Here is a 20,898-nt window from a genome sequence, read left to right as displayed (position 1 = left end):
ATTAGGTCAAATAGATGAGGACCAGGTCTACTTATTCATTAGGTACAATGCCTGGAGCCCATGGCACTTATAGGAGGGGCCTATGAATTCTTTTTCTAATTTTAATTTCTGTCAAAATCAGAAGAAAAAGAAAGATAATAGTAATAAACATATAACAAAGAATCCAGCTTGTATCTCTACCTACTTGATTTATAAGAGCCAAAAGGAAACAGTAAAATCAGGAACACGATTGATTCTACATCTCTGGTTTTCAAAAACAAGAACAGTTAATCCTTCAAGAACACTGGGACAGAAGTGAGGAGCTGACGGGGAAGTAACAATCAAGATAGATTAAAGGAGAGGACAGTTTTCTTGCTGAAAGATTTACATGATTTTTTAACCTGCTCCCTGAACCTTTTCCCACCCACAAAAATACTAGAGTAAGTGAGGCAATACTAGCCTTATCAATCGTAAAACTTATCAACAAGAAGCCTCCTGTGTTCCCCATCTGTGGGGAAGAAAGGATTCTAACCTCTCTGAAAACATGCTAAGGAGAAACATAATCCTCCTATCTGGAATCACTTTTCAGCTTAGCATACACTCAAAATGCAGGAGGCTCCGAGTGGGAAATGAGGATGTGACAGTCAGGCAAGGCAAAGAAAGATCACTTTACAACAGATACCTGCACGGAAGGCTAGAATGGAGACTTCACCACCATTTCTAGCTACTAGGTAGCCTTTTGAACAAAAACCTATATATGTAAAGTTAGACAGCAGAGTTGTCATCAATAGAACCCAAGGATCTGGTTTCCTTAATAAGACCCATATCTCAAGGTGTCATAACTACATTGCCAAATATATCAAAGCTCTGTTTGTATATGCTTTCATTTGGTGACTAAAATCAAAAGGTAAAGCTTTTTTTTATTCTTCCAAAAGTTTATGACCTAGCAAAATATCAAAGCTCTTTATTTTTCCAGATTTATTGCCATATAATTGACATAAAGTAATGTAAAAGTTTAAGGTGTACAGCATAATGATTCATCTTACATACATCATGAACTAATTACCATAGTAATTTTAGTGAAAATTCTCATCTTATACAGACATAAAATAAAAAGAAAAAAATACATTTTCTTGGTGATGAGAATTCTTAGGATTTATTATTATTGGTGGGATCTAACCAAGAAACCAAGATATCTCTATTTATATTTCTGAATTTTCCATTGTCTTTCTGACTGACAGCATCAGACTGCAGAAAATTCCAGTTGAAATTCCCTTTGAATGGCCAATGTTAAAAAAGTAAATACTGTGTGATCTCCAGACAGCAGAATAACAATCCAAGTCGTCAGGGTAGCAGCTGATCTGTCAATGAAGCTTTTACTCAATGAAGTCCCTGGTGTAATTAAACTTTTTCTAGGGCAAAGAAAAGCCATGAGTCATCCTACTAGAAACAATTTCAAAGAGGGTGGCAGAGAATGCCATTTACCAGGATCTTGTCACTCACAGTAAGCCTATATTTAGATAAGTTAAAGCTGAAATCTTAGCTGTGTTTGATGACAGATCTATGGGACAAATGGGCTACAGTTTGCTTGAAATGCAAAATGGACAGCATCCTATTTACTCTGCACAAAACACAATTTAGCACCTACAACTCCGAATCATTGGATCTTAACCTTCAAAGCTGCTTGCTAAAACTAGCCTAGTAAATTCAAACCAAATAAATTAGAACTTAGGGAGTCCTAAAGTATTAATAAAACTGATCTTGGATGGCCTGTCTTTTGACATGACAAAATCCTGGGGCCAGAGATAGAGGAGGGGAAAAGAATCTTACCAAGTCTTTAAAAATTGTATGAGGATCATTAATTACTACTTAATGATAATTGCATGTAAAATATTTTTAAATTGTATTTATAGGAAGTTAACTGTTAACAATAATGTGTAATAGGATATTCTTTGAAGAAAGAAACTAGAGATAAAAATTAAAGTTGTAGATCTGAACATACTTATTCTACTTAAGCACAGAACACTTAATTGATATCAGCAATATCTATAGTATGAAAAAGATGACACTAAAAATTTTATAATATGAAATGCTATCTAAGATTAAAAGCAATCAAAAAGAAAATTAATATACTTGACTACCCTGGGTAGAGAAGATCTCTTGGAGTAGGAAATGGCAATCCATTCCTGTATTTTTGCCTGGAAAATCCTATGGACAGAGTAGCCTGGTAGACTGCTGTCCATGAGATAGCAAAGAGTTGGACATGACTGAGCACACACTCATGTCATGTCACAAAAGTATATATAAATATTTCATAAAACAATATAAAACAATTTTTTAAAATATTTCAAATTAGAACATTTTTAACAAACATGGCAAAATCCTGTGCCAGTTTGTTTTTAACTAATCTAAATTGAATATCAATAAAGATAAACCATTTAAGCATAAATGGATGAATCACATAAATGTCTATTCACAAAAGAAAAATACAAATGGTTGATGAATTTTTTATAAACAAGTGAAAATTAAAATGAGAATACAAATGGCATCTTTTAAAATGTTAAATTATTAAATTTCTAAAAACATCATAATATCCAATAAGTAGTTAACAATAACACTGATGGGAGTATAAATTTGAGGTACATTTCTAGAAACAATTTGATTACAGTTATCAGGAGCCTAAAAAATGTATTTTAATCAAACAAATGGATCTAGGGAAATTGTTTGGAAGTTCCAATAATGAACACAACTATCCATATATACCTGATGGAAGAATGGTCATCCTTTCAACTTCCAGGGAAATGTCATTAGGATTGATGAAGGAATAAAGAAATACCCAGCTCCTCAGACCAGTAGAATACTGGAAATAATTTAGGAGATAGAAGTTACAGCTATATCATTTATATAATCCCTTTTTTAGATGTCCATTTTCCTTCTATGAAAGCAACTCCTAGCTAATAATCAGAACATAACGCTAGTATATTTACTTATGAAGACATTGGTTGCACTATAATTTACAATCAAAAAGAGAAAAATAAAGTTTTCCAGTAAAAGGGACAAAATTTCATCCATATTAACACACATTGTGTCTATTAAAGTATATTTTAAAACTAAGTTGTTAAATAAAAATAAAATCTGTCAAGGGAATAGTGCAGAGGGATAAATTGGGAGATTGAGATCGACATATACACACTACTGTGTATAAAGTAGATACCTAATAGGAACCCACTGTATAGCAGAGAAACTCTATTCAGGGCTTTGTGGTGACCTATATAGGAGGGGAATCTAGAAAAGAATGATATATGTGTATGTATAACTGGTTCACTGCTGCATAACAGAGTCTAGCATAGCATTGTGGACCAACTATACTCCAAAAAAAAATTAATTTATAAAATTATAAAAAGTAAAATCTTGAGAATGATTTACAGTGAATATTTGTCGTTATAAAATCAGAAGAGTCTGTTATATTACTTTTTGGAAGTTGTAAATACAGCACCGAAATCTGCTTGACAAAAATTACTGATTTAATGCCAATTTATCATAATAACGAAAGTACAGTCTTCCTTTAAATGACATTGAAGAAACCTTAAATTTTCATAAAATCTTCTCTATATTCTATTGAGAATAAATCTCAGTTGCCTGACTATTCTGTGCTTCATTCAGTTTCCTGCTCTGTAACATGGAAAATTTGTAAATAGAATTGTACCTTTCATGAATTCAATATCATATCAGCTCCTGACGTTATAAACCACCTGTGTACAGAGAGAGGGCGGACGAAGAAACTAGTAAACGCTGCTTTCATCATTGGCTTCTTATGGATTTGTATTATCTAATGTTCTGAAAAAGAGTCTTGGACCACCTCTAAATAACAGCTGTGAGGGGGAACTGCGGTATTTCAATCCTTGTTTTTGGCAGTAAGTATTTGTTTTTAATGTGAAAGCAAACAACCAAAGAAAACCTTTCCCATCTGCTTTTATCAGCAAGAAAGTCAAACGGAAGTCATAGTATCCTCAGCAAATAGCACTTGAATTCATTGCACAAAGACATCCCTCATTTACAGACACAGCTTCCTCAGGTGTTAGGTCAACATTAGAATGATCAATAGTCAGAGACTAGGTTGCTTAGGGAGATTTTAGCAATGTTGAGTAGGACTCTCCTACATTCTCAGTTTAGGGTTGCTTCTCTATAGAACTGAATCTCTAGGTAGAGATTCTGAAAAAGCAATCCCATTTCTTGCAAACACACATGTGTTGAGGTAATTTTCTCCTTCCTCAAAACTGCCTGTACTTTAGAGATCAGTCCATAATCAACCTTTGTGAACTTGTCAAGTATCTACTTCATACAGATCAAGAGTCCCAGTGACTGCCAGGTCAATAGGGCCACATAAAGGGGATAATGAAAGTCACCAAGATACATCAGTATGTGAAGCAGCAACACAGCTGCTAATTAAAAATGACTTGGGAAATTGGATCAAGATGGCAAGCAGAGCAAATGTGTTTGTCTCTAAGTCCCAAACCAAATCTCCAACCCAAACGACAGAAAACACACCCATTTTCTTTCATTGTAAGTTCATTACAGCACTAGAAAAGCATAAGGAAGATAAATTTGGACCAGAAACGTTAGGAAATATCTGCCACATGGAGGGCATTTGAAATAAATACACACAGAAGAAAACCACCACAAAAGGTAGACGGCGCTTCAGAGTTGCTCTGTGCCCAGAGAGCTGAGGCAATGATCAGAGTGATTTATTGTACAGACACATTTGGGGAAGTTTAGCAGACTAAGCAATCGCTCCCTGCCCCCAACCACACACACCACAAACATGTACACACATCCCAGCAGCCGCAGCAGAGATCTTTGAAAGGCTGCAGCATTGAGTGTTAGAGCAGAGACCACAGGCAGGACAGAATCCTCAGTCAGGAGGAAAAGAAAGTCTCACTCATGATATGCTGCTGCGGCTGCCGCTAAGTCTCTTCAGTCGTGTCCGACTCTGTGCGACCCCATCGACAGTAGCCCACCAGGCTCCCCCGTCCCTGGGATTCTCCAGGCAAGAACACTGGAGTGGGTGGCCATTTCCTTCTCCAATGCATGAAAGTGAAAACGCTCAGTCGTGTCCGACTTTTAGCGATCCCATAGACCGCAGCCTACCAGGCTCCTCCGTCCATGGGATTGTCCAGGCAAGAATACTGGAGTGGGTTGCCATTGCCCACTCCAAATGATGATATAATGAGCTACTATTTTACACCACCAACACATGCCTTACCATTCCCCTGCAACTAGGATGGCTACAATAAACAGAACCACACCAACATACAGGTAAATAGGGACTCCGATACAAACAGACTCCGATGTCAAAGATGACATCCAACCACAATCAGGAAACATTTCAAGGAAACCAACTGCATGAAATAAATGCACCACACTAAGAAGAATTAACACGTGAGGGGACAAACTTAACAGAGAAAACAAGAGACCCTGAAAGAACATTTTCAAAATTGAGGTATAATTTATATAAATAAATACCTAGATCCTAAGAGTTCAGTGTGATGAATTTTGATAATTGTATATACTATATAACTAACACTCCCAAATAAGACTTGAAACATATCACCTCAAAAAGTTGTCTCTTGCCCCTTGCCGCTCAATTTCCTCATCTTAGACAACAACATTCCAATTTAAATTATCACAGAATAATTTCATATATTCCTGATTTCTTTTTTTTTTTAATAAATTTATTTATTTTAGTTGGGGGCTAATTACTTTACAATATTGTAGTGGTTTTTGCCATACATTGACATGAATCAGCCATGGGTTTACATGTGTTCCCCATCCTGAACCCCCATCTCACCTCCCTCCCCATCCCATCCCTCTGGGTCATCCCGTTGCCCCAGCCCTGAGCATTTATCTCATGCATCGAACCTGGAATGGTGTTCTGTTTCACATATGATAATATACATGTTTCAGTGCTATTCTCCCAGAACGTCCCACCCTCACCTTCTCCCTCAGAGTCCATAAGACTGTTCTATGCATCTGTGTCTCTTATTCTGTCTCGCATATAGGGTTATCATTACCATCTTTCAAATTCCATATATATGCATTAGCATACTGTATTGGTGTTTTTCTTTCTGGCTTACTTCACTCTGTATAATGGGCTCCAGTTTCATCCATCTCAATAGAACTGATTCAAATGTATTCTTTTTAATGGCTGAGTAATATTCCATTGTGTATATGTATCACAGCTTCCTTATCCATTCGTCTGCTGATGGACATCTAGGTTGCTTTCATGTCCTGGCTATTGTAAACAGTGCTGCGATGAACATTGGGGTACACGCGTCTCTTTCAATTCTGATTTCCTCAGTGTGTATGCCCAGCAGTGGGATTGCTGGGTCATACGGCAGTTCTATTTCTTATAAATAGAATCACAAAGCATATATTCTTTTTTTTAAAAAAATGTTTTGACATTCATCTATGTTGTGCACATTTTTAGTTGACAAACCATATTCTATTGTATAATTATATATCATTGATTTATTCTCCTGTTGAAGGACATTTGGCTTGTTTCCCGTTTGGGGCTTATTATGAATAGATCAGCTACGAACATTCCTATACAAGTATTTTTGGGTAAGAATGGAATTTCAGGGCAATAGGGTAGATAGACTCTATTTGAGTCTAATTTAACTCTATTCGAAAAAAAGCCAAACAGTTCTCAAAAGTTTGTACCATTTTACCCTCCAACCCGCAACGGATTATATTTCTGTTTGTCCCATATCCCAGCCAGCATTTGTTATTGTCAATCATTTTTATTTTAGCAATTCTAGTGGGTATTCAATATATGTTACTTGGTACCTTGTTCAATAACCAATCAATTGTGTGTATATGGGTCCATTTCTGGATTTTTCTATTTAAATACAAATAGCTATACCACATTGTCTGTATGATTGCAGCTTTATAGTAAGTCTGAAAATATATAATGTTAGGTTTTGTCACTTTATTCTTCTTTTTCAAGACTGTTTGTTGTAGTCTAGATTCTTAACATTTCCATATAAATTTAGAAATATTTGTTCGTTTCTAGGAAAGAAAAACTTGGAGTTTTCAGTGAGCTTGCTTTAAAACTAAAGATCAATTTGGAAAAAATGGATATCTTAACAATATCAAGTCTTTGCATGCAGTGAAAGCATATATTCTTATTTCAACCCCAATCTTGGGAGGAGAAATTTACTATTGCAGTAGTAAGCATAAAGCTATCTGAGAGACTTTTAAAATAGGTGTTCCTTATCAGATTTAGGATGTTTTCTTATAGTCCTCATTTGCTGAGACTATGTATTATGAAAGAGTGCTGAATTGGTCAAACCTCTCCCCACTCCCCTCTGTTGAAATAATCATAATTTTTCTGTTTGTTCCTATAATGTGATGAATTATGTTGACTGAAAATTAAACTAAAATAAAATATAATTAAAATAAACATTTAAAAAGTATTAAACTTTGCATTTCTGAAGTAACATTTACTCTAGCATAATGTATTATCTATTTATATATTGTTGGATTCAGTTTGCTAATATTTTGATAATAATTTTTTATGTCTATAATTATGGGGATATTAGGCCTAAATTTTATTTTCTTGTAATAGCTTTATCAGGTTCTGGTATTAGGGTAATGCTGGCTTCATGAGATAAAGTAGCAAGTGTTCCCATCTACCACTCTATTTTCTGTCAGAGTTTGTGTAAATTTGGGATTATATATTCCAAAATTTATATATATATTAATTCAAATATTTGATAGAATTAGCCAGTGAAGCTGTTTGGTCCTGGGGTTTTCTTTGAGGAAATTTTTAAAATTATTAATTCAACTTCTTTATAGGATATTTAACTACTCATATTTTATACTTCTTCTTGATTCAACTGTACTAAATTGTAGGAACTGTAGTGATGTCTCCTTTTTTTATTCCTCATATGTGTATTTTGTATTTCACCTTTTTATGATCAGTCTTACCACAAGTTTACCAATTATACTAATGACAATAAAGAATCATATTTACTTGTCTATTTCTGTTTCATTAATTTCTGCTCTTATTTTTTGTATTTTTCTTTGATTTATTTTGGAATTAATTTGTTCCTTTTTTCTAATATCTTTAAGTTTAACTTTATTGGTAATTTTAGGCCTTTCTTCTTTTACATTTAAATCTATAAATATTCCCCTAAGTAATGGTTTAACAATAGCAACATCTCACAAATTTGTATGTGTTGAGTTTTATTTTAATTCCATTTGAAATATTTTTGAATATTTTCTATTTTCCTTTAAATATCTTCTTTAATCCATAGATTACTGAATGTATATTTTCTAAATTGAAAATATTTGACATTTGCAGGTAACTCACCATTATTGCTTTCTAACTTAATTCCATACTGGTCGACGAATAACTATATATAATTTCAATCCTTTGATATGTATTAAAATGTATTTTGGTATTCAGCATGTGCTCTTTATTCGTGAATGTTCATTTACAATTGTAAAGAATGGATATTCTGTAGTTGTTGGGTGTAGTGTCCTATAAATATCAATTAAGTCAAGTTGCTGGAAATAGTTTATAATGTGTAAGCTTACTCTTTTTTCTTAACTATTCATTCTAGCAGTTACTGATAGAGAGGTGTTCAAATCTCTAATTACATTGTTTGTAGTTAAGTCGCTAAGTCGTGTCTGACTTTTACAGCTCCATGGAGTATAGCCTCCCAGGCTCCTCTGTCCATGGGATTTTATAAGAAAAATACTTGAGTAGGTTGCCATTTCATTCTCCAGAGGATCTTCCTGACCCAGGGAAGTTGTGTCCTGCATTGCAGGTAGTTCCTTTACCAACTGAGCCACCAGGGTGGATGTGTTCTATCTGTCCTTTTAGCTTCATCAAGTTTTGCTACCTGAATTTTGTTGGAGGGAAAGCACTCCTCCTGTGTTTCTCCTCTGCTCTAATACTCTCCCTGCTACTCACAGAATACTGAAATTCTGATACCTCTGATCACCAAACATGATGAGGGTTTCCCACATCAAATATTTCTCAGACGCTGGCTGGGTGTCCAATGATTTAACTCTGTTTTGACACTGTTTACTTAGAGACAGTGTCAGATCCCACAGGTTAAGAAGTCAATTCCAAGACTACTCCTTCCCCTACTTCAGACTTTAATTCACAAATCCAGATTGTTACATGTGTTTCTAAACAACATACCATAAACCAGAGGTTTCCATAAACCTCTGGAAGTTCATTCCCATAACATTTCCTTATAACAAGAAAAACTTTCTTTACTTTTCTTTTAGAGAAAATATGTTGAAAGATTTCTTTCAGCTTTTGTCTGCCTGAAAAATCTATTTATCCTATCTTTATTTTTGAAGGATTTTTTGCTGAATACACCATTTTGTGCTGACAGTTTAATTTTTAACACTTTAAAGATGTTATTTCATTTTATTCTGGTCTCTGTTGTTTGAGATAGGAAACCAGTTTGATTGGTATCATTTCTCCCCTGCATGCAGTTTGCTTTTTCTTCTCTAATTACTCTTCATATTTTCCTTTTATTCTTGGTTTATAGCAGTTTGACTATAGTGAGGTTGCACATAGTTTTCTTTGTATTTATTATGCTTAGGATTTGTTGAACTTTTTGGATATATAAATTAAGCTTTATTAATTATGAAAATTCTCAGCCATTATACCTTAAAATATTTCTTTTGCTCCATTATTAATCTTTTCTCCTTCTGTGACTCTGAATACATATTTTTCTACTCCATATACAGATATTAGATGCTCTGTCCCTTTTTTAAGAATTTTAATGTCTATTTAGAAATTTTCTAGTGACCTATCTTCAAATTCACTGATTCTTTCCTCTCATCTGCCCAATCTATTGATGGCATCAATGTATGCCTCATTTCTTATGAATATGTATGTATATCTCATTTTTTATACTTTTATTCTCTAGTGATATTACCAACTCTTCTCATATGTTGTCTAATTTTTTTTTTCTAGACCCTAATGTCTATATTCAGCTTTTTAAATATTTCTGTCTGATACTTACAATGGCTGGCCTATCTCCGGGTATGCTGCTATACATTGACTACTTCCACTCTTTCATGGGTCATATTTTCCTGCTTCTTTGTGTATCTTATAACTTTTGATTACATATAAGCTATTTGTGATAAAAATAAAGCACAATAGAACTTAAAGAAATAAAATTACTTCCAGTATAAAGCATGTCCTTTTCTCTGTCAGGCCTCAGTGTTGAGTGCTGAGCCCCTTTAGTCTGTAGTTGAAGTGAAGCTGAGTTTTGCTGCAGTTTATTTAGACACAGTTTACCTCTGGTTTCAGATGTTTTGAGGAAAAGATTGGATGTATCCGTTTATTGAGATTTGGGATCTGAACCTTTGGTGATCTCTCTGTGCTCTATTGTTTATTTGTAAGCTTTCCAAACCATGAGAAATCTCTTTCTACATCTTGTGAAATTGTTCTTTGCTCTACTGCCCTCCTCCCAGTTTTCAGCACTTGATGAAGGTACAAATAACCCTGGAGGGATTTCTCCCAGCTCTCATGTTTTACATTCACCCTTTAAGGGGACACTGCCTTGCACTTGGTAAAACTCTACATGCCCAAATGCCTCAAACGTGCTCTGCCCCTAATCTTTAGCATATAATCCATGCACCTGTTGAAGACTAGAAAAGAGCTGGTAGCTGGGTACAGACTCACCTCTGGCTGTGGATGGTTATTATCCACCATTCATGTGACTACACATGACTAATAACAGTTTATTAAAATTTAGCTGATTACTCCTTATACTCATCTATCACGGTCTTCTCTCCCACGTCTCCCCTAGGGATGAAAAAAGTCATGCCTCTCTGCCAAGAACTTCTCTGCCAAGAACTATTCTTTGCTTTGTAGGATTTCATTTATTTATTTTTCTTTGCATTCTTACTCTCTTATGGCTAAGCCTACCAAAAACCACTTTGATCCTATATATTATCTGACATGCTTTATTTAGGATGGGAGTAAATATCTCTTCCTAATTGTAAATGTCCAAAGAATACTAATTATAGAATATTAATACTATTTTTTAAAAATAACCAGTTTTATACTCTGAAAATAAAATATATTTGCTAAAATTTTAAAAATAATAATAAAAATAAACCCCTGCATAGATGTAGGCACAGCAACAGAATGACAGAAAAGTCACAACTGAAGAGTAAATAAATAAGTGGGATGATTTCATTGTGCCATACTTCCAGAATATAGTACAAATATAGAATGATGCCAAAATTATGAGAGAAAAGGTCAGAAAAATGGAGCATCAATCCAGAAATTTACCTTCCTATTATACTGAGCTATATTAAAAGGCTGGAGAAAACAGAGAGAATGGAAGAAAGGAAATAGCCAATTAAATGACAGAAAAATTCCCTGAGCTAAAAGTATATATATATATATATATACATATATACACACACATATATATATGTATATACATATATATATATTTAAAAAACAAATTTCCAATCAATATGATAAGATCTATAAAGTGTAGAGTAGGCCCTTGGTTAAAGAAAAACATCCTAAAATGTTCTAGATATGATAGTAAACTCTTATACTTGAGGCAATAAAAATCAAAGTAAATCAGACTTCCCATTGCCAATCCTATTTGTAAAGAGAAAGAAGTAATATCACTAAAGTTCTAAGAGAAAATAATTTTGAATTTAAAACTGCATATTCAAACTCTGAAGATATATGTTTGTTTGATTATTTATTTACATATTTATTTTGGTTTCCTGAAATCTATTCTATTCTTTTGATACTAATTCTCCAAAGTTCCTCTTGAATACCACTCCTTCCCCATAATTTAAAATTTTGGGGGGATGAAACTGATTCTAATCACTAGTCCAGATATGAGTATATTATTTGTCCTTGGGCAACTAAATCCATGGTGAGCTTCTGTGGTGACTCAGACATTAAAGAATTTGCCAGCAATGCAGGAGACCTGGGTTCAATCCCTGGGTTGAGAAGATGTCCTGGAGAAGGGAATGGCAACCCACTCCAGTATTCTTGCCTGGGGAATTGCATGGACACAGGAGCCTGGCAGGCTACAGTCCATGGGGTTACAAACAGTCAAACACAACTAAGTGACTAACACTTTCACTTTCGCTAACTAAATCCATGTTAAGCTCTTATCCATAATAACTGCTTCAAAAGTAGGCACATGGCAGAACTGAAACCAACTACAGTAAGGACAAAGATTTTTGTTTTAACTTTGGGAAGAGCAAACATCTCATCTCTGCTGATGTTATATTAAGAAAAAATTAGACCAGAAGCTAAGGGCAATCATCTCGACACTGTGAGAAGCCTGGAAATTAAGTTAACATTGAGGAAAGAAGAAATAAAAGATGCAGAAAAATGGATAGATAACACTATCTGAGCCATTGTCAAGCAGGCCCTTAAGTGGGATATCCCTGGGCTTTTCATGTAAATGAGCCAATAAATTCTCCCTTTGGTTTAAGCTGCTCTTTGCCAATGCAGGATTCTAACTGATCCACAACCAAATAAGCATTAAAGGGGAAAAAGCAATGTATAAAGGAGTATGCTAGCATAGTGTAGTACTTTATATTGTCTCTCTCTTCCAGACTCTTTTCCTTCTCTCATTTCTTTTAGAAGTTAAACCCACTTGCCTACAATAAATTATCCACTTTCTCCTCACTATGTGTGTCCAGCTAGAGCACAATACTGAAACTAGGATAATTACTTTATCTTGTCCCATACGTTAGCAAATTTCATCAAGATACCCCAATGGTGACTGAAAGCCCGTGCAACCATTTAAGTATTTATTGAGCCCTTTCTGACACGCTCAACAAATGTTATGCATTTCACATTCTCAGACCAGAATGTAATGTCTATAGAAACATATAACCCAACATATAAGTTAAAAAATATTCTTGGTAACATTTAATATATTGTCACAAGCACACATACAAAGTCAATCAGGAAAGAACCTATATGGGAAAAAAAAAACTTGAACTAGTTAAAATGAAATATGCTTCTGATATAAAGCACATAGTATTGTATGCCCTATTGTATGCCTTGGCTACATATAACAGGGTATGACGTGTCCCAGTCTCACAGAAATTAAGAAAATATTTTACAGAGCGCATCTTCAAATAATGTTACTCTAGAATGGAAAGTTAACTTCCATGAACTAGACAGTGATATGAAAATTAATTGCTGAATTTTATGGCATATGTGTTATGACATATGTGCTCACAAACTTCAACATCACCGCAATCACCTGGAGGGCTTGCTAAAGTGCAGACTACTAGGCCCCACCCCAGAGTTTCTGATTCAGTGGGTCTGGGGTAGAGTCACAGAATTATCTTTCAAACATGTTTCAGGTAATGCTGATGCAGCTGGTCTAGAAACTAGAGTTTCTAAACCTCTGTGTTTGAGGAGAAGGTTAAGGACAATATGAGTGAAAAAGATGATTGCAACTTTAAAAACTGAACATTAAAACAAGAAAAATAAAATATCTGTCCTTATGGGACCTGTTTTCTAGTAGCAGTAGATAAGTGATAGACACATAAACTAATCAAATGTAATATATGAAATAATAAGTGCTTGCAAATATGAAAAGATGCTGTGTACAGGATGATTAAGATGGGATACAGGCAGCAGATAGTGTGCACAAGGATTATCTTTCTGGGGTGATATGGTAGTTGACATGTGAAGAATGAGAACAGCCTTTTGAAGATCCCAGGGCAGGGTGGTCCAAGCAGAGAAAACATCAAGTCAAAGGCTTTGAGATGGGAAGAAACCTAAAGCATATGTATTCAAAGAAGGAAAATGTTAGTCGTAAGCAAGAGGAAATGTGTGTGTGTGTGTGTTCATTTTTAATAAGGTTTAGATGGTAAAGATGGAGAAGGAAATGGCAACCCACTCCAGTGTCCTTGCCCGGAGAATCCCAGGGACAGGGAAGCCTCGTGGGCTGCCATCTATGGGGTCATACAGAGTCGGACACGACTGACGCGACTTAGCAGCAGCAGCAGATGGTAAAGGAGAAGCATACTATGTAGGCCTTGTAGACCATGAACAATTTTTTTTTCATTTTATTACATAGGTAATCCAGATGCTGTGGAGGATTTGAACTATCAGAATGACCTGTTCTATTATAAATTTTAAGAAGATCACTTCAGCTGTTATTTGGAGAATGGAATGTGGATATGAGTATGGGAAGAATGAAAGAAAAGAGAAATAAAAGTTCAAAGAATATTGCAGGTAAGATGTGTTCATAGATACATTTAAAAAGATACAGAGGATATGAAGTGCAGTGGAGATATCAAAACCAGTTATTTTTAAAGTTGGCTATATCAGAATCAGCTTCTTAGGCTCTATCTTGTAATGATTATATGCTCTAAATTGTGTCCACAAGTGATTCTGATGGGCAGTCAGATTTAGGGTAGATTTTACTATACAGATTACTGTGGTAGATAGACTGAATGAAACCACCATACCTCTCTGTTCAGGGAATGTCCTGATGAAAGCAGAATTTAAAGATGATTAATTTCTGTTGTAGAAGAGAAGCTGAAGACAAATGTCCTGCCAGTAAGTAGAGGAATCAATAGGTTATCACAATAATTAAGGCATATGAGTTTGGACAGCACTGAAATATGGTAACCACTAGCTGCATGTGGCTATTTAGATTTAAATTAATTAAAATTAAATTAAAAATTCAGTTTTCCAATCACACAAGCTACAATTTGGGTGCTTAATAGCCACACATGGCTCTTGTCTACTGCACTGGGCAGTGTAAATATAAAACATTTTCATTATTACAGAAAGTGTTTTGGACAGCAGTAGTCTCAAACATGATGTTAGAAGTGGGACAGAATCTAAAGGTCAAATCTGAGTGGGAATATGGGGTGAAAAGGGGGATTAACAGGGCACGGTGATAAGTAAAGCAGCACTACTCTATATAATCATTGGTATTTTATTTGAGAGATTCAAAAAAATCTGTATAAAAATACACTCAAGTCAAGGGCACTGTAAAAATCAGTACTTGCTGTGTTACACAATTCACCACAATATTTTTTTCAATATAGGAAAATACTATAACTGATAAGATAAATATTATGATAGCAAGTTTTTTTCTCCCTCCTCTCCTTTTCTGTGGGTAATTACCAATGTCTGTAATTGACAACAGTTGATCAAATCAAAATAGGAAAACTAATAATGAGCCAGATTCTCCCACCACATTCTACCCACTGAAGTCAGTGAAAGCTCTGTGCGCGTAGGGAGACACATGGCGAGCTAATCTGGCCCAGTATTTACACAGCACTTTCAATTTGAGGATCTTAAAATGTTGAACAAATACTTTCATAGGCCATCCCAGGAGACAGAATCATCATCTAAATTGGGCTTTATAAGTTTGAGCTAAAGACTTTATACTACCTAAAATAGTGGTATTTAAAAAGTGTGTTTCCTTCTTTCCTCATATGCATGTGTCAGAATTCACAAGATCTGAACCTTCTGTTTTAAATTAAGGTTGAGTAAACTTCATGACTCCACTCAGCTTAGCCTTTCAAACACCATCATCTTCCCAGCTACCCATCTGACTTCAGGTAAGAAAGTTATACACTCTTCCTCATATTAACACAAATTAAACAATTTCACTCACTCAGAAACACAGTTATATAGCAAGGATTCAACTTTCATAATTTCTTTATGATTTTGAACTTCTTAGAATTTTTCAGTTGAACAGTGTACAAATGTGTTAATTGAATCTTGTTCTCAATTAACCACAAGTGGATTATCCAATTGGTAGGTCATTCAGACACCCTAGACCTCTTGTCTACCCCTTAACGGTAATTTTCAGACAGCTGTTCCCATCACTCTTCAGCTGGCCCTTGTAACATTAATAGCAACGCAACCTGGGGAGGGAGGAGGGAACAAGCCATTTGGTTTTAGGATACTTCATTAGAGAGATATTGCTGTCAGTTTATCCACTAGTTAAACAAATATGTATTCCAGTTCTGCAACACTCAAGGGAAACATCAAGATATAGTTGTAGGCACAATTTCTGCCCATAGAGAAATAGAAATAAAAAGGAAAAAAAAGAAAATTTATCTCATTCTCACAGGTAGTACACAAATCTGATTCTGCACACAGATACTGGAAAGGCATTATCAACTCTTCACCACTGTTCTTCAGGAGCTTTCACAGCCCAAGTTCCCTGTAATGGCCAAGTGTGAGGCAACCTGTACATATGGCCTATAGCATCCTGGAGCTTTGATTAAATCAGGAGGGCATGCGGGACTCTCCAGGCTTTAAGCTTTGCAGATCACTAAATGACAGGTTAACTCCTGGAAAGAACCTAAGACAACAGAGCACTAAAAATGAATAGTATGCTTTTGTTGATCCTCAAATTCGGCTTTAACTGCAGGAAGGTTTTCAAGGTGCTTCTGAAAGAGGCAGAACTGTTACTGTCAAGATCTTTGGCCTTAGGGTTAAGGAGACCCAAGTTCTAGTCTTGGATTTGCTTCTGATCATGTAAGCTCTCTGACTTCAGTTTCCTTATCTGTAAGATGAAGATAATGAGAGAGTCTGCATGACAGAGCTGACATGGAGATTAGATGCTTTAACCATGCCAAGCCTTAGAAGAGTGACTGGCTCAGTCTGATCACTCAATATTGTTAGCTCTGGGTACTTATTATTAGGAAAATCATTTACTCAAATTAGATTTCAAGTTCTTCCACTTCATGAGGGGAGTGAAATGCATTTTGCTGAATTTTAGATCTTCTCAAAGGTCCTCAGAGGCCACTTAGAAAAGGAAAGATGGACAGTGAAGGAATAGAGCAATGACTGAGGTACAACAACTCTTTCTTCCTTAACCTGCGATATGGTAGCTATGCTTTTATGTGTTTTATCTATTTATAGCCAATTTTATTTAATTGATACATAAATTGGGGGGAGAATATCGATTTTGACTTTTAAAATTTTTTATCTTTTTAAAAACTTTTTATTTTATATTGGTTATATAGCTGATTAACAATGTTGTAATAATTTCAGGTGAACAGGAAGGGACTCTGCCATTCATATACTTGTATCCATTCTTCCCCACACTCCTCTCCCATCCAGGCTACCACATAACATTGAGCAGAGTTCCATGTGCTACACAGTATGTCCTTGCTGGTTATCCATTTTAAATATAGCAGTGTGTACGTGTCTGGGCTTCCCAGGTGGCTCAGTAGTAAAGAATCCATCTGTCAATGCAGGAGATGCAGGTGATATGGACTTGATCCCTGGGTTGGGAAGATCCCCTGGGAGGAAACGGCAGCCCACTCCAGTATTCTTACCTGGAAAATCCCATGGTCAGAGGAGTCTGGTAGGCTCTAGTCCATGGGGTTGCAAAGAGTCAGACACGACTGAGTACACATGCTAAATTTTATGTAACCAAAGGGCAAAATCATGTCTCTCTTTCCAAAATAGACACAAGAAGAGACTTTAGTCATCTAATTAAATCTCTTTTATAGTTATTCCAAAGTTTTGGGGGTCTATTTCTTCCCTTTCTCTTTTTCTTTTTCCTAAAGGGCTGGATAGTGAGATATATTTGGTTTAGCAAAGGTGTAATTTCTTCTCAAACTGACAGAATATAAAAAAAAAAAAATAGGCAAAGTGGAGATGAAGGCAGGATTAAGGAAAGTAACATGAAATGTTTCACATTAAAATATGAAATAATAATTTCATTGTGAAAGTAGAGCCTTGTAAATTATGGAGGATGTCATGAAGGTATTTTGTCCTTTTTATAAATTTAAATGGTACTGTCTTAGAAAAGTAATGTATGCCTTGGAAAGTTGTGCCTATGTGTCTGTTTCAATATTTACCTGTTGGACAATCAGGAGAATAAAAAGGCAAGTGCACAACTCATAACCAGACTTGGATGAATAACTCAAACTTTGCTAAATGTATTACTGAGAAGAGAAGGAGCTCCTAGCTATTCTGCAGTTTAGGATTTTCAGAAGTTAAAATGGTAAATGTGTGGATGGAGAAAGCTTCCATATTTTTCATCACTCATCCATCTAGAAATGAGATCTGTATTTCTTTCTCTTGGCTCTGGTCCTGTGACCTGTATCACAAACAGAATAGGGTATAAGTCAAGATGTATCAGTTTCTGAGTTCAGGTCTTGAGAAACAGTATCTTCTACTTCCTGTCCTCTAGAACACTAGGCCTTGAGACTGTCATGCTGCGAAGAAAACTGAAGATGCCATAGGTCCTGAAAAGTGAGCTGTACATGGAGAGAGAGAGAGAGAGATAACGACCAGACATTTGAGTTAAGAAGCTATCTTGGAAGTGAATCATGTACAATCACAGATGAGCATCCCAACTGATCCCTTTCTAAAGCCCTCACCCACAAAATTGTGAACAAAATAAGTCACTTTAAGCCACAAGGTTTTGGAGGACTTTGCTATGCAATAATAGATAATCTGAATAGCAGAGAGGAGAAGGAGGGAATTTTAGAGTGCTATGAACTCAAAGAAAGAGGAATAAGATTTGAGAAAAAACACATCCTCTGAGGATTTAATTTCTTAGATCCTTCCCTTTGAATTATGGGGAAAAAAATCTTATTTAATGTATGCCTATCAATTTTCTCCTCAAAGTGGAAATTTCTTTGGTTATTTTTAGTACTCTGAAAAATTAAACCCATGCAGCCTGGATTAAGGCATCATGAAAGGTGGAAGGACAGGTGAATAGAGAGAGAAGGTAATCGGCTCCACATCTGCTCCTTTGCTGAGGCTAATTCATGGGCTTCCCAGGTGGCTCTAGTGGTAAAGAATCTGCCTGCCAATGCAGGAGATTTAAGAGACGTGGTTTCAGTCTCTGAATCAGGAAGATCCCTTGGAGGAGGGTGTGGCAACCCATTCCAGTATTCTTGCCTGGAGAAGTCCATGGACAGAGGAGCCTTGTGGGCTACAGTCCTTAGAGTCGCAGAGTCAGACATGACTGAAGCGACTTAGCACTCATGTACAAGGTGAATTCTTAGGGCTCAGCCTTCCACAGAAAGAACTATGCCCAGAGTTTTTGGGTGACAACCACCCTGCTGCTACACTGCAGAGCTGGAGCAGCATGTGGAAACACACAAGGCTGAGGGAGAGCTCTTTCCTGAATAAGTTAGCTGTGCATACACAGCAGGCTTTTTTGTTTCCCAATATGCTAAAAGATGATGGTGTTAAAATGCTGCACTCAATATGGCAGCAAACTTGGAAAACTCAGCAGTGGTCACAGGAGTGGAAAATGTCAGGTTTCATTCCAATCCCAAAGAAGGGCAATGCCAAAGAATGTTCAAACTACCACACAATTGCACTCATGCTAGCAATGGAGAAGGCAATGGCAACCCACTCCAGTACTCTTGCCTGGACAATCCCATGGATGGAGGAGCCTGATAGGCTGTAGTCCATGGGGTCTCGAAGAGTCGGACACGACTGAGCGACTTCACTTTCACTTTTCACTTTCATGCATGGGAGAAGGGAATGGCACCCCATTCCAGTGTTCTTGCCTGGAGAATCCCAGGGATGGGGGATCCTGGTGGGCTGCCATCTATGGGGTCGCACAGAGTCGGACATAATTGAAGCAACTTAGCAGCAGCAGCAGCACATGCTAGCAAAGTAATGCTCAAAATTCTCCAAGCTAGGTTTCAACAGTACATAAACCAAGAACTTCCAGATGTTCAAGCTGGATTTAGAAAAGGCAGAGGAACCAGACTTCAAATTGCCAACATCTGTTGAATCATAGAAAAAGCAAGAGAATTCCAGAAAACATCTATTTCTGTTTCATTGACTATGCTAAAGCCTTTGTGTGGATCACAACAAACTGTGGAAAATTCTTAAAGAAATGGGAATATCAGACCACCTTATCTGCCTCCTGGGAAACCTGAATGCAGGTCAAGAAGCAACAGTTAGAACAGGACATTAAAATGGACTGGTTCATAATTTGGGAAAGGAGTATGTCAAGGCTATATATTTTTCACCCTGTTTATTTAACATCTATGCAGAGTACATCATGCAAAATGCTCAGCTGGATGAAGCACAAGCTAGAAACAAGATTGCCAGGAGAAATATCAATAACCTCAGATACACAGATGATACCACCCTTATAGAAAAAAGCTAAGAGGAACTAAAGAACCTCTTGATGAGGGAGAAAGAGGAGAGTGAAAAAGCTGGCTTAAAACTCAGCATTCAAAAGACGAAGATCATGGCATCCAGTCCCATCACTCCATGGCAAATAGATGAGGAAACAATGGAAACAGTGACAGACTTCATTTTCTTGGGCTCCAAAATCACTGCAGATGGTGATTGCAGTTATGAAATTAAAAGACGCTTGCTCCTTGGAAGAAAAGTTATAACAAACCTAGACAGGATATTAAAAAGCAGAAACATTACCTTCCTGACAAAGGTCTGTCTAGTCAAAGCTATGGTTTTTACAGTAGTCATGTACAAATGTGAGAGTTGGACCATAAAGAAGGCTGAGCACTGAAGAATTGATGCTTTTAAACTGTGGTAATGGAGAAGACGCATGAGAGTCCCTTGGACTGCAAGATCAAACCAATCAATTGTAAAGGAAATCAAACCTGAACATTCATTGAAAGGACTGATGCTGAAGGTGAAGCTCCAATACTTTGGCCACCTGATTGCAAGGAGCCAACTCATAAGAAAAGACCCTGGTGGGAAAGATTGAAGGCAGGAGAGACAGGGACAACAGAGGAGGAGATAGTTGGATAATATCTTCAACTCAATGGACATGAGTTTAAGCAAGCTCCAGGAGATGATTAAGAACAGGGAAACCTGTTGTGCTGAAGTCCATGGGGTCACAAAGAGTCGGACACAACTGAGTGACTGAACAACAATAATGCCAAAGAAAAGTA

Source organism: Giraffa tippelskirchi, chromosome 3, assembly GCF_054371585.1.
Source record: "Giraffa tippelskirchi isolate mGirTip1 chromosome 3, T2T-mGirTip1v1.2.pri, whole genome shotgun sequence".
NCBI classification, from domain to species: Eukaryota; Metazoa; Chordata; class Mammalia; order Artiodactyla; family Giraffidae; genus Giraffa; species Giraffa tippelskirchi.
The sequence above is the reverse complement of the archived record's forward strand: the minus strand, read 5'-3'. Positions refer to the sequence as shown.